Below are 12421 nucleotides of genomic sequence, written 5' to 3'. Positions count from 1 at the left end.
CATTGCAGGCTCATGTTCATCTTGTGGTCAACAATGACCCCCAGGTCTCTTTCTTCTCTGCATTTGTTAGCAAATGCAAGACCTAGGACGGTATCTGACATAGGTGAATTCCTACCCTACACACATCTCTTTACATGTTTTCTGAGAGGCACATAAGGAATACACTTAGAAAATTGAAAAAATAGTTACAACCACAATAGTAAATGATTTAGTCATGCTGTTTCAAAGTCCTCTGAGATTTGCCAGTATTGTTCTTTCTCTTAATCATAAAATCATAGAAAATGAGGGTTGGAAGGGACCTCAGGAGGCCACCTAGTCCAACCCCCTGCTCAAAGCAGGACCAGCCCCAACTAGATCATCCCAGCCAAGGCTTTGTCAAACTGGGCCTTAAAAACTCCACCATCTCTCTAGGTAACTTGTTTCTGTGGTTCACCCTCCTCGCGAGAATTTTTTTCCTAATATCCAAACTAAACCTACCTTGCTGCAACTTGAAACTACTGCTCCTTGTTCTGTCATTTGCCACCACTGAGAACAGTCCAGCTCCATCCTCTTCGGAACCGCCCTGCAGGTAGTTGCTGCTATTAAATCCCCTCAGTCTCCTCTTCTCCAAACTAAATAAGCCTACTTCCCTCAGCCTCTCCTCAAAAGTCATGTGCCCCAGTCCCTGAACCATTTCCATTCCTCTCCGCTGTATTCTGTCCAGCTTATCCACATCTTTTCTGTAGTGGGGGCCCCAAAATTGGACACAGGACTCCAGATGTGGCCTCACCTGTGCATAACAGAGCAGAATAATCACTTCCCTTAATCTGCTGGCAATGCTCCTATTAATGCAGTTCAGTATGCTGTTATCCTTCTATGGCAACACGGGCAAACTGCTGGCTCATCTTCAGCTTATTGTTCACTGTAACCCCCAAGTCCCTTTAGCAGAGCTGCTGCCCAGCCAGTCAGCCCCCAGCCTGTACCAGTACATGGGATTGTTCTGTCCTAAGTGCAGGACTTTGCACTTGTCCTTGTTGAAACTCATGAGATTTCTTTTGGCCCAATCCTCCAATTTGTCTAGGTCACTCTGAATCCTAGCCCTACCCTCCAGCATATCCACTACTCCCCACAGCTTGGCATCATCTTCAGACTTGCTGAGGGTGCACTCTGTGCCATCTTCCAGGTCACTGATGAAGATATTAAACAAAACCTGCTCCAGGACCGACCCCAGGGCACTCCACTTGATACCGGCTGCCAACTAGACTTCAAGCCATTGATTACTACCCTCTGAGCCCAATGCTCCAACCAGTTTTCTATCCACCTTACACTCCATTTATCCAGCCCATACTTCCTTAGCTTGCCTGCTAGACTGCTGTGGGAGACTGTATCAAAAGACTTGCTAAAATCAAGGTACACCATATCTACTGGTTGCCCCGCATCCGCAGAGCCAGTCATCTCATAATAGAAAGCAATCAGGTTGGTCAGGCATGACTTGCCCTTGGTGAATCCCCGCTGACTGCTCCTGATCACCTTCTCCTCCAAGTGCTTAGAAATGGATTCCTTGAGGACCTGCCCCATGATTTTTCCAGTAACTGAGGTGAGGTTGACTGGTCTGTAGTTCCCTGAATCCTCCTTCTTCCCTTCTTTAAACATGGATACTATATTTGCCCTTTTCTAATCATCCAGAACCTCTCCTGATGGCCATGAGTTTTCACAGATAATGGCCAGTGGCTCTGCAATCACATGAGCCAACTCCCTCAGCACTCTGGGATACACTGCATCCAGCTCCATGGACTTGTACGCATCCAGCTTTTCTAAATAGTCCCTAACCTGTTTTCATCACTGAGGGCTACTCACCTCCTCCCCAAACTGTGCTGCCAGGCGCAGTAGTCTGGGAGCTGACCTTGCCTGTGAAGACTGAGGTGAAAAAGGCATTGAGTACTTCATCATTTTCCTCATCATCTGTCACTAGGTTGCCTCCCCCATTCAGTAAAGGACCCACACTTCCCTTTCCTTCTTCTTGTTACTATCATACTTGTAGAAACCCTTCTTGTTACCCTTCACATGCCTTGCTAGCTGCAACTCCAATTGCTGACTTCATCCCTGCATGCCCAAGCAATGCTCTTAACTCCTACCTAGTTGTTTGTCCAAGCTTTCACTTCTTCTCAACTTCCTTTTGTGTTTAAGCTCACTGAAGAGTTCTCTGTTAAGTCTACCGGGTCACTTGCCATATTTGATAGTCTTCCTGCACACCGGGATGTTTTGTTCCTACATCCTCAGTAAGGCTTCTTTAAAATACAACCAGCTTTCCTGGACTCCCCTTTTTGGCCTCCCAGGGGATCCTACCCATCAGTTCCCTGAGTAAAAGTCTGCTTTTCTAAAGTCCTGGGACCATACTCTGCTGCTCTCCATCCTTCCTTTCCTCAGGATCCTGAACTCAATCATCTCATGGTCACTGCTGTGCAAGTTGCCATCTACATCCCCACCAATTCTTCCCGGTTTGTGAGCAGCAGGTCAAGAACAGCATGCCCCGCAATTGGTCTCTCCAACACTTGCACCAAGAAGTTGTCCCCAACGCTCTCCAAAAACTTCCAGGATTTTCTGTGCACTCCTGTATTGCTCTCCCAGCAGATGTCAGGGTGACTGAAGTCCTCCATGAGAACCAGGGCCTGTGATCTGGAAACTTCAGCTAGATGTCTGAAGAAAGCCTCATCTACCTCATCCTCCTGTTCTGGTGGTCTAGAGCACCCACCCACCACAACATCACCCTTGTTGCTCTCCCCTCTAACCTGAATCCAGAAACTTTCAACAGTCCCATGTCCAGTTTCATACTGGAGCTCTGAACAATCAAACCGCTCTTTACATAGAGCACAACTCTTCCTCCTCTTCTCCCCTGCCTGTCCTTCCTGAACAGTTTGTACCCATCCATGACAGTGCTCCAGTCATGTGAGTTCCCACCACGTCTGTGTTACTCCAATCATGCCATAACTCCCTGACTGTCCGAGGACTTCCAATGCTTCCTGCTTGTTTTCCAGGCTCTGTGCATTTGTGTACAGACATCAGAGGAAAGGAGCCAATTGCCCTGCTGTCTCAGGAACAATGAGAAGGCTTCCCTTGTTGCCCCCTCCTGCTTGTGCTTCCTCTTGGTCCCCAGCTTCCCCACTTGCCTCAGAGCTTTGTTCTACATCCTCCAGAGAACTTATTTTAAAGCCTTCTTCACCAGGTTAGTGAGCCTGTCTGCAAATATGCTCTTCCCCCTCTTCACCAGGTGGATCCTGTCTCTTTCCAGCAATTCTTCTTTGTGGAACAACATCCCATGGTCAAAGAAGCTGAATCCCTGCTTGCAACAGCACCTGTGCAGCCATTCATTGACCTGTAGGATGTGCCTGCTCCTGCCAGGGCCCTTCTCTTTGACCAGAAGGATTGAGGAAACACCGCCTGTCTCCTTCACCCTTGCCCACAGAGCCCTGTAGCCACTCTTGATCTGCTCAGGGTCATCCCTCGCATTATCATTGGTGTCCACATGGATAAGCAGCATAGGACAGTAGTCAGAGGGCTGGACAAGCCACAGGAACCCTTCCATGACATCTTGGATCCAGGCTCCAGGCATGCAGCAGATCTCCCGGGACAACAGGTCAGGCTAGGAGATGGACACCTCCCTTCCCCACAAAGGGGATTCTCCAACCACCACCACCCATCACTTCCTCTTCGTGGCAGTGGTCCGGATCCTCCCCACCTTGGGGATTCCTGGCCTGGCCTCTTCCACCACTGGCATGCTCTTCTTCTCCTCTGTTGCTAGCGCTCCATATCTGTTCTCCAGGCAAACCACTGTACATGGGGATGACGACTTCTTCTTGCTGCCAGAAGATATGAGCTTCCAGCTTCCTGGAAGTCCATGGCTTCTTCCTTTTCTAGGACCACCTCTGGCAGTCCTTCCTCCACAGTCCTAGACATTTCCTCTAGCATGGAATCGATGACATCCTCATGGCGGAGGATGCTTCAGAGCCTTTCTACCTCCTCCTGTAGCTCTCTTGCCTTCTCCCTGAGGGGCACCGCCTCCCATATTGCAGGCACTCCCCCACCTGGCTGACACTGGAGGGAATCTGCAAGCCGCAGTTTGCACAGCACCAAACCAGGACTTAGGTGAAAGCCTCAATGGTGTGTGGTCCTGCCTGGACAGACTCCTCACAGGCGGAAGCAAAGGAAGAGCTGGAAGTAGCGGTGGCTCTGGTATTGCAATGTCCTCCAGATATGCCTCCAGGTCTTCTAATCTGCTGCCTCTCACTTTGTGCCTATCTTTCCAAGCAGACCTTTGCTAGCAAAGGTGATTGGTTCAGTCTTCTTTAAAACTTCCCATAACGATTTTTTTTAAAAACTATAAAAAACACTGGCTCACTTGAAGACACGCAAAGATAAAATCAACCCCTTGTTAAATCTCTAAGGGATACTGTAAGTGAATTAACTGGAGTGAAAAGTTCCAGAGGGATAGTACCTGAGGATGAAATTTATACACTAAGCAAGGCCAGCAGGCACATCACTGCCTGAGCCCTGCCACAGTGTTGTACTTCTGACCTCTTCTAAAGGGACCACCTTTGTACATGAGAGTCTCCATAGTGATTTAAATATTTGGCCCTTTTGGTGAGACTGGCAAGCAAGGGGCCAAATGCCCAAATGATTCCTACAATATGCACATCTGTCCTCTAAGAGCTGGACTAGACGATCAGCTCATTCCACCGGGAACAGGAAGTGCGGTTTAGTGATTAAGGCTGAAATCAGCTAGTGACAACTCTGGGGTGGGTTCTAGTCATGTCACTTCATTATCAAGGACCCTGGTTTTCTTTGTTAAAAAATCCAAAAATCTCTGATTAAAACCCCCAAATCTGCATTTTTCTGCAATTAAAATGAAATGCCATTATATATATATATATTATATATGCCATTATATATATATATATGGGGGTATCAGTTGAACACAATGTTTTATTGCTATATTTACAATGTTAAAGCAATTCAGAAGACTACCAGTGCTTCAATCATTATAATGAAATAAACTCTAAATACCTCAATATTCTGATGTTTGATTTTGGTTTTTTTATCATGGAAAATCAGAGCTCCTCCTGCCCCCTTCACTCACCAGAACATGGGTCCTGCTGCGACTGCCCCCCACCCCCCAGCTGCTTTGTGACACTGAGCAGCCCTGATATGCCAGTGCCCCTCAGCCCCAAGCCACAGTCCCTCCAACCCTGCTGGTGCCCCTCACTCCTGACCCACAGCCCCTACTTATCCCCCCACTCACTCCCTCCCAGAAGCAGCTCCCCTGCCACACACCAGGATGCAGGTCCAACTGCAGCTGTCCCCCCCACCTACCCTCTGCTTTGCAGCACTGAGCAGCCCTGACATGCTGGTACCTGCCCCTGCTCCTACCCGTGCCATTGCCCCTCACTCCCAAACCACAGCCCCTCAGTGCTGCCAGTGCCCCTCACTCCCAACCTGCAGCCCCTGCACACCCTACAGCAAATTGCAGCAAGCTATATTGGAGTCTTGGGACACAGGGTCGGGGACCTAGGAGTAACACAGGACTGCCAGGCTGCCCGGTGCAGCCCCTCAGCAGCAGCTGCTGCAAGATCCCATGCAAGCCCATGCCCCTGCTGCAAAGGAAGGCAACCCTGCCCCCCCCCCCCATTTGTACCAATCTCATCAGGGGAAGATTCATTCCTGACCTCTCAATGCAACATTGGTCTAACTCTCGGCCAGACAGGCAGGACCCTGTAAACAGGACCCTCGGGGGCTGAATCTCAGCAGGAGCATTGGTATATCCCCAACCAGTGGCTAACCATCTTCTTCCTGAACGCCTCCAGTACTGGAGAGTTCACAGCTTCCCTGGGTGTCTGTGCCAATGCACTCTGATCTAGCTGGGAGCTGAACTGGAATTGAATCAGAACCTAAGAACTGGTTTGAACTGGTATTGTGACGTGAACCTGAGCCAGAACCAAACCATCATTGGTCCTGTCCTATTGAATCACAATGGGAACCAAGCTGCAAAAAAATCATTGGGCTCACCAGTTAGATTTGTGTCACTGGTTAGATTGGGGTTACTGGTTAAATGGGAGTCACCCATTACCCCACCAGTCAGACTGAGGTGACCTGCTCAGTCTTCATTAAAACTGCCTGTAACATTTTTTTAAACTGTAAAAACCACTGGCTGTCATGAAGACACATAAAGATAAAAATGACATACTCATTGCTGCCACAAAGACACGCCTCACTGCTCTACCACGAATCGTCAGGATTTTCTCTGAACTTGCAATTTCTATGGCGCTTTTTTTTTCTCTTTGGCTCCTTTAATCTATATGATTGATTAACAGAGAATGGAGTTAAATGGAGGTAAACAGCTGTAAATAAATACTACTGCTTTCTCAGTTAGTGGACTCATTCTTATTCTTACAACCACTTAGGTCTCAGGTCACCTAGTTCTAAATGCCCATTTCCAAAACTTGCTTTAACACTTCATGCAGTTGTAGCATGTAGGATGTGGAGAGGGAGCGGGGCAGGCAGGCTCCTAGGGTCTGTGGAGTGATGGGAGGCTGGGGACATGCCTGCAGGAGCTGCTGCTCTCCTCAGGCTGTGTGGGGAGGACTGGGGCCACAGCTGGGACCACTCTGCCCCCCACCCTAGCACTGCCAGCCCTACCACTGCCAGCAGGACCCGCGTGTGGGTGTGTGGGGCAGGGGATGGGTGTGTGGGGCAGGTGGTGCACAGGGCTTTCTGGAGCCTGGCCCCTTCCCCAGTGGTGCAGGGCTGGTCTGGACTTGCCAAAGCTTGGCCCCTGAAGGCCCAAACCAGCCCTGTGCCATCAGGACTATGTTCCAAGCTCTGGTGTACCTGGACCACCCCTGTGTCATCGGGGGTACATGCACATGGCACCCCCTGCCCCGCCGCCCCAGATATTTTTTTTTCCCTTTACCTCCCTGGTCCTGCCTCCGATTGCCATCCCCGCACTCCCACCCAGCCCCAAGCAGCTCATTGCAGGCTACCAGGCTGCAAGAGGAAACCCTCAGTTTCATACGTCAAAGGGGAAAATCCAGGTTTTTCTGCTTTAAAAGGGAAAATCTTCATTTTTCCACATTTTTCCACAGGCAACAGAAAACCCAGATCCCTGCTCATCATCATGTAACCCTATGCTGATCAGTTGGGTACGGACAGGCAAACAAATGATACCACAGAAAAAAGTGAAGGGGACTTACCTCATATCAGCTCTTCTGCAGGACAGGTTTCTTTGCCTGCGCCTTCTGCACAATAAGTGGAAGCTAATCAGGGCAGCTTCATCCTGAATGAAACAGGACTCAGTTTCCACGGTTGAGCTTATACACTCTGCACGATAGGAGCAAACACATGAAACAGATACTGCAGAGCAGCTGATGGGGGATAAATCCCCTTGCCTTTGCAGTTTGGTATGTTTTGATTATCTGTTAGGCACATTAGGTTGCATTTTTAAAGGTATTAAGGTACCTAACTCTCACTGATTTCAATGAAAGCTAAAATCCTTTAAAATCTAACCTACTACACAGCAGTTCCTTCACTGATGAAAAGGGATAAAAATATTTACCTGCCACACACACGTGTCTTGTGCGACTTACATCAAAAACATATAAAAAGGATGTCATGATCTTCAGACAAAAGAAGCTAAAAGAAGCAGCACAAACAATTTCTGTAATGTCTTTTGGCCACTACTGACACATTAGATTTGAATCTGTGATTTATAGTTGAAAGCATCTATATATTATTCCCAGTTCCCTGAGCCACCTGATTCCTGAAACAACATGCTAGAGAAACTTCTGAAGCACTTTCAGCTGACGAGGGGCTAATATGTCAGATCTGAGACTCTAAAAGAAGGATCTCATCTGTTCTGTCTCTTTTCTGCTGCTCTCCTTAATGTGTAAATCTCCCCAAATCTCTGCTTTAGCTTAAAATAACAACTGCAAAAATTTTTCATTTCAGCTGTGATGGCTCCGTCCTGCAGTGTCTTCTCTTAACAAAAAGCAATTTCAGCCAAAACTTAGGTTCATTCTCTGGCCAACAAATATAAACATCCCTCTTGTTTTTGCTTTTCTTTCTGCTTTCAGATAGATGGAAGACAAAACTGGAGTCATAAATATATGATTCCCTTGCATGGTTTGGAAAGAAAATGAAATACTTTGAAACTTGGTCCTGGACCCAAACTGGCAAGCCTCCTTGCTACAATAGGCTTTGTTTTAATGCTTCAGGTTCTAGTGAGTCATTTAAATCTCAGTCCTAATGGCCTCACATCACAAGCATTTTAGTCTGGAAATAATGCTGTCACAAGGGGGGTTTGGAAAGTTGAAACTCAGAAATTTTATATTTTTAGAGCCCTGTGCTTATCTGAGGATAGTAATGGACAAGGCCCCGTTTTCTGAGGGTTTGCAATTCATCTGAGCATTACATTTTGACATGAAGTGTAAAACTGGAATCACACAATCATGAATCAGGCCTATGGGAAACTACTGGCAAAATACAACTCTTGGATGAACTCAGAGAGAGAAGTTTATGACGTGAGAAGTAGTGAGTAGAAATAGTGGTGGGAGGATAATAACTCTCTCAGCTGCCTGCCATAGGGAATCTTACCACTTTCAAAGATGGTTTAATCTGAAAAAGATACGTGTGAATGGCGAGTTGGGTGTTTTGTTCATCATGACACACTGCAAGGTAGAGAGCAGCTGTTGAAAGCCAAGGTCTTCATAGCACAATGCAGTGTTCCCACAGTGTTGAATGAACAGCCTAGGTTTAAAGTCTCCTCAGCTGAGTTATCACAGAGATAATAAGAGCATGGGCACAAGCCAGTAAACGGTGACACGAGGGGCAACACAATATGCTGTGTGTGTTGGAGCTTGGTGATCTAACCACTGGGGTTTTGGATCATTGTGTAGCTAGCCCCTGTTGGGGCAGGACTGATTCTTACTTGTGTGAAAAAGGGTGATTGTGCCAAAAAGCTTGCCAAGAACTTTTTTCCAACTACTCAGTTGGCCTAATAAAAGATATCACATCTACCCAAAGAACCTTGCCTGCCTGTGTCCTTAGACCAACACGGCCACCGCCAACAACCCAGCACCATTTTTTCTGTCTCTTGAAACATCTAACATCAACCCCCATGAGAAGAATGGACATGAGTGATAACAGAAGAGAGAAGTGGAGAAACCTGCCTTTCAAAAAAGTTAACAATAATTTGTCCTTAGAAAGGACAATGCATAAGTTATCTTAGAAGCCACTGTTTAATGTTTACATCTCCTCTTGTGAGAAAGGTGGTTCTGATTCACCCATTTTACAGACTGGGAAACTCAGGCACAAAGTAGATGAGTGACCTACTCAGAACCCATCACTCACAGTCATTGGTAGTCCTACTTAAGGATGAAATCCTGACACTTGTAAAGTCAGCAGCAGTTTCACCATAGACTTCAACTGAGTAAGGATTTCCCACCAGGAGTCCTGACTCCCCATCCTATTCTTTAACTGTAAATAACACAAACATCCTACATTTTATACGCAGTTTCCAAAGCACCTTCCCAAAGGATTGCACTGTGCAATCTGTTTTTGTCCTCAATCAACCCCAGGTAAAGAGGAACACTGCTTTCTCCTATTATGTATCCTTGATAACATAAATTGCTTTTAAAGCACAAGGCACTCACTGAAAGGAAGCGATAGTTTTGTTGACATTTAAGATCTCGGTCACTCTATTCAGTAAAGAACGAGTTCAAATCTACGGATCACCCTGCAATGAGTTGGTCTGGTCAGCCTGCTGCCTGAATGTACCATGCATATCATTAGCCATTCATTTATGTTTCTAATTAGAATTAATCCTAATAAATTCATGGCTTACTGGGGAATAGCAGATTTTTAAATCCAAGCTGGAGCTGACTCTCCCTCCTTTCACAAGATGGCTTTGCTCTGCTGTTGTCAGTGATTTTACATCTAGTTAATGAGCCAGGCTGCACAACTACACAGGAGAAAAGCAGGCTTCTGTCTTTATGCCACCTTGAAATTTATGCTGCTGAAATACACAGGCACAAAGGATTAATCTCTCTTGGCACAATGGGTACAGTGTTGTCAAGTGAGTATAGTCTGGCTTCGCATGTGATCAGATAACATTTCCTTTATTTATTTCCCAGCGATTGAATTGCTGGCAAATTAACAAGGAGACTTATTCGTTGCAGACCTAGATTTTAGCCCCATCAAGACTTCAGTGCAAATGCTGGAGTGGCCAACCAGGGGCTGTGCTCTTCTTGACCTGATGCTCACAAACAGGGAAGAATTGGTGGGGATGGTAACTTGGGCAGCAGTGATCACAAGGTGATTGAGTTCAGGATCCTGAGGAAAGGAAAGATGGAGAGCAGCAGAGTAAGGGCCCTGGACTTCATAGAAGCAGACTTTGACTCACTCAGGGAACTCATGGGCAGGATCCCCTGGGAAGCCGGCCCACGAGAGCTGATTGTATTTTAAAGAAGCCTTACTGAGAGTGCAGGAACAAACAATCCCGATGTGCAGGCAGATTAGCAAGTATGGCAGAAGACCAACTTGGCTTAGCAGGGAACTCTTCAGTAACCTAATCACAAAAAGAAAGCTTATAAGAAGTGGAAACTTGCAAAAACACTCAAGGAGGAGTATAAGAGTATTGCTCGGGCATGCAGGGATGAGGTCAGGAAGTTCAAAGCTCAGCTGGAGTTGCAGCTAGCAAGGGGTGTGAAGGGTTACAAGAAGGGTTTCTACAAGTATGTCAGCAACAAGCCATCCGCAGCAGCCATCCTGCTGTGAAGATAGTCCGACTGCATTACTTGCAGCAGTGGGTCTCAATCATTTTAGACTCAAAGCGCCCCTTGTTAGACTCAAGGCACCCCTTGGGAGATGCCTTCACTTGACTCTTGACTCCCTTCTTGACTATGGAAAAATAAAATAAAAGAACAATTTCTCTGTTGCAAAGAATGCAGAACAGGGCAGAATATTTTGGACACGATGGATTCCTATTTAAAATCCCTGGCTGCGTCCAGATGAGCATGGCTGTGCCGTATGTGGCACCGTAGACATATCTATGGTGCCACATACCACACATTCAGGTGTTGTCCGCGTTGCAAGGTATTTTGGTGGAATTTGACACCTGATTTTAAAATTACAATGCTAAATACCTACTGAGCTGCAACTACCAACTGAGCTGCAAACTAATCACCCCCAGTAGACATTGCAACAATTTTCAACAATCTGAATGGAAATTTCCAAGAATTCAGTTCCACTGAGAGTTTGAAACTTCAACTTTTCATAATATTTCAGAATGGGACATGATATTGAAATGCTGGAATGTCTCACACTTAACACGAAACAAACCTGGCAATGATATCTGTTGCTGTAACACCAGCCAAGTTTTATGGAACAACATGGCAGAGATCTAGCGATGAAGATGATAAGTCCATTTCACTTGCTCTTCTAACATCTAACATCAACCCCCATGAGAAGAATGGACCTGAGTGATAACAGAAGAGAGAAGTGGAGAAACCTGCCTTTCAAAAAAGTTAACAATAATTTGTCCTTAGAAAGGACAATGCATAAGTTATCTTAGAAGCCACTGTTTAATGTTTACATCTCCTCTTGTGAGAAAGGTGGTTCTGATTCACCCATTTTACAGACCGGGAAACTCAGGCACAAGGTAGATGAGTGACCTACTCAGAATCCATCACTCACAGTCATTGGCAGTCCTACTTAAGGATGAAAACTGTATAATCTATGTGAACATGGTAGCATTAACAGCTCAAAATGTGCATAAGACAAAATAAGTTTTAAAAAATATGTTAGAGGCAGCTAACAAGGAACCAACAGTTTGCAGCAGAAGCCAACATGCTGTCAACTCTAATTCCCCTCTGGTTTTGACACTACATTCTGAATAGTCATTTGACGGAGTCAAGTGGGTGTTTTTGTTTATGAGTCTGCTGTGGTTTGGCTTTTGTTAAGGATTTCTTTAAGCTGACCACACAACTATACCATGCGCAAACAGTGAAATCTTTCCCCAGCTCCCCACACGCTAAGGTCAAGGGCAAACACTATGCCTTTTCCTCAGGAGGGATTGCATATTATTTTCCCATTGTTCCCATGTTTGACAGCCAGTCTGGACCCATCATTTACTAGTGGATGATTAAACACATAAGATTTGTCCTACTTGTCTCATCCATTTATCTATCTAGTCAAGTCAAGCACATGCCTGACTCATTAGTCTACAGGGAGGGTTCTTGCCTTGGGTGGCTGGCTTCAAATCTTAGATGAGTATGTTGCTTTTTATTTGGGGGTAATTATACTGGACTGCAAGCTGAATGTGAGCCAGCAGTCTCATACTGCTTTAAAAAAAACCAAAAAACAAAAACTAACAGGGTGCTGGGATGGATTAACA

General features: G+C 46.1%; 1 long non-coding RNA gene across 1 annotated transcript in view; it reads right to left on the bottom strand.

The window, feature by feature from the left end:
* Window positions 1–7400, bottom strand: part of LOC109290018 — a 19914-nt gene extending 12514 nt beyond the window's left edge. The window contains exon 1 of the long non-coding RNA XR_002095489.1: window positions 7224–7400. This is a non-coding gene — a long non-coding RNA (uncharacterized LOC109290018). The remainder of the gene's footprint in view (window positions 1–7223) is intronic.
* Window positions 7401–12421: the final 5021 nt, after the last annotated feature.

The sequence above is a fragment of the Gavialis gangeticus genome, unplaced genomic scaffold (assembly GCF_001723915.1).
Source record: "Gavialis gangeticus isolate Ggan-Ray unplaced genomic scaffold, GavGan_comp1, whole genome shotgun sequence".
Classification (NCBI taxonomy): domain Eukaryota; kingdom Metazoa; phylum Chordata; order Crocodylia; family Gavialidae; genus Gavialis; species Gavialis gangeticus.
Note: the sequence above shows the minus strand (reverse complement) of the source record. Positions and strands in the feature narration are given on the sequence as shown.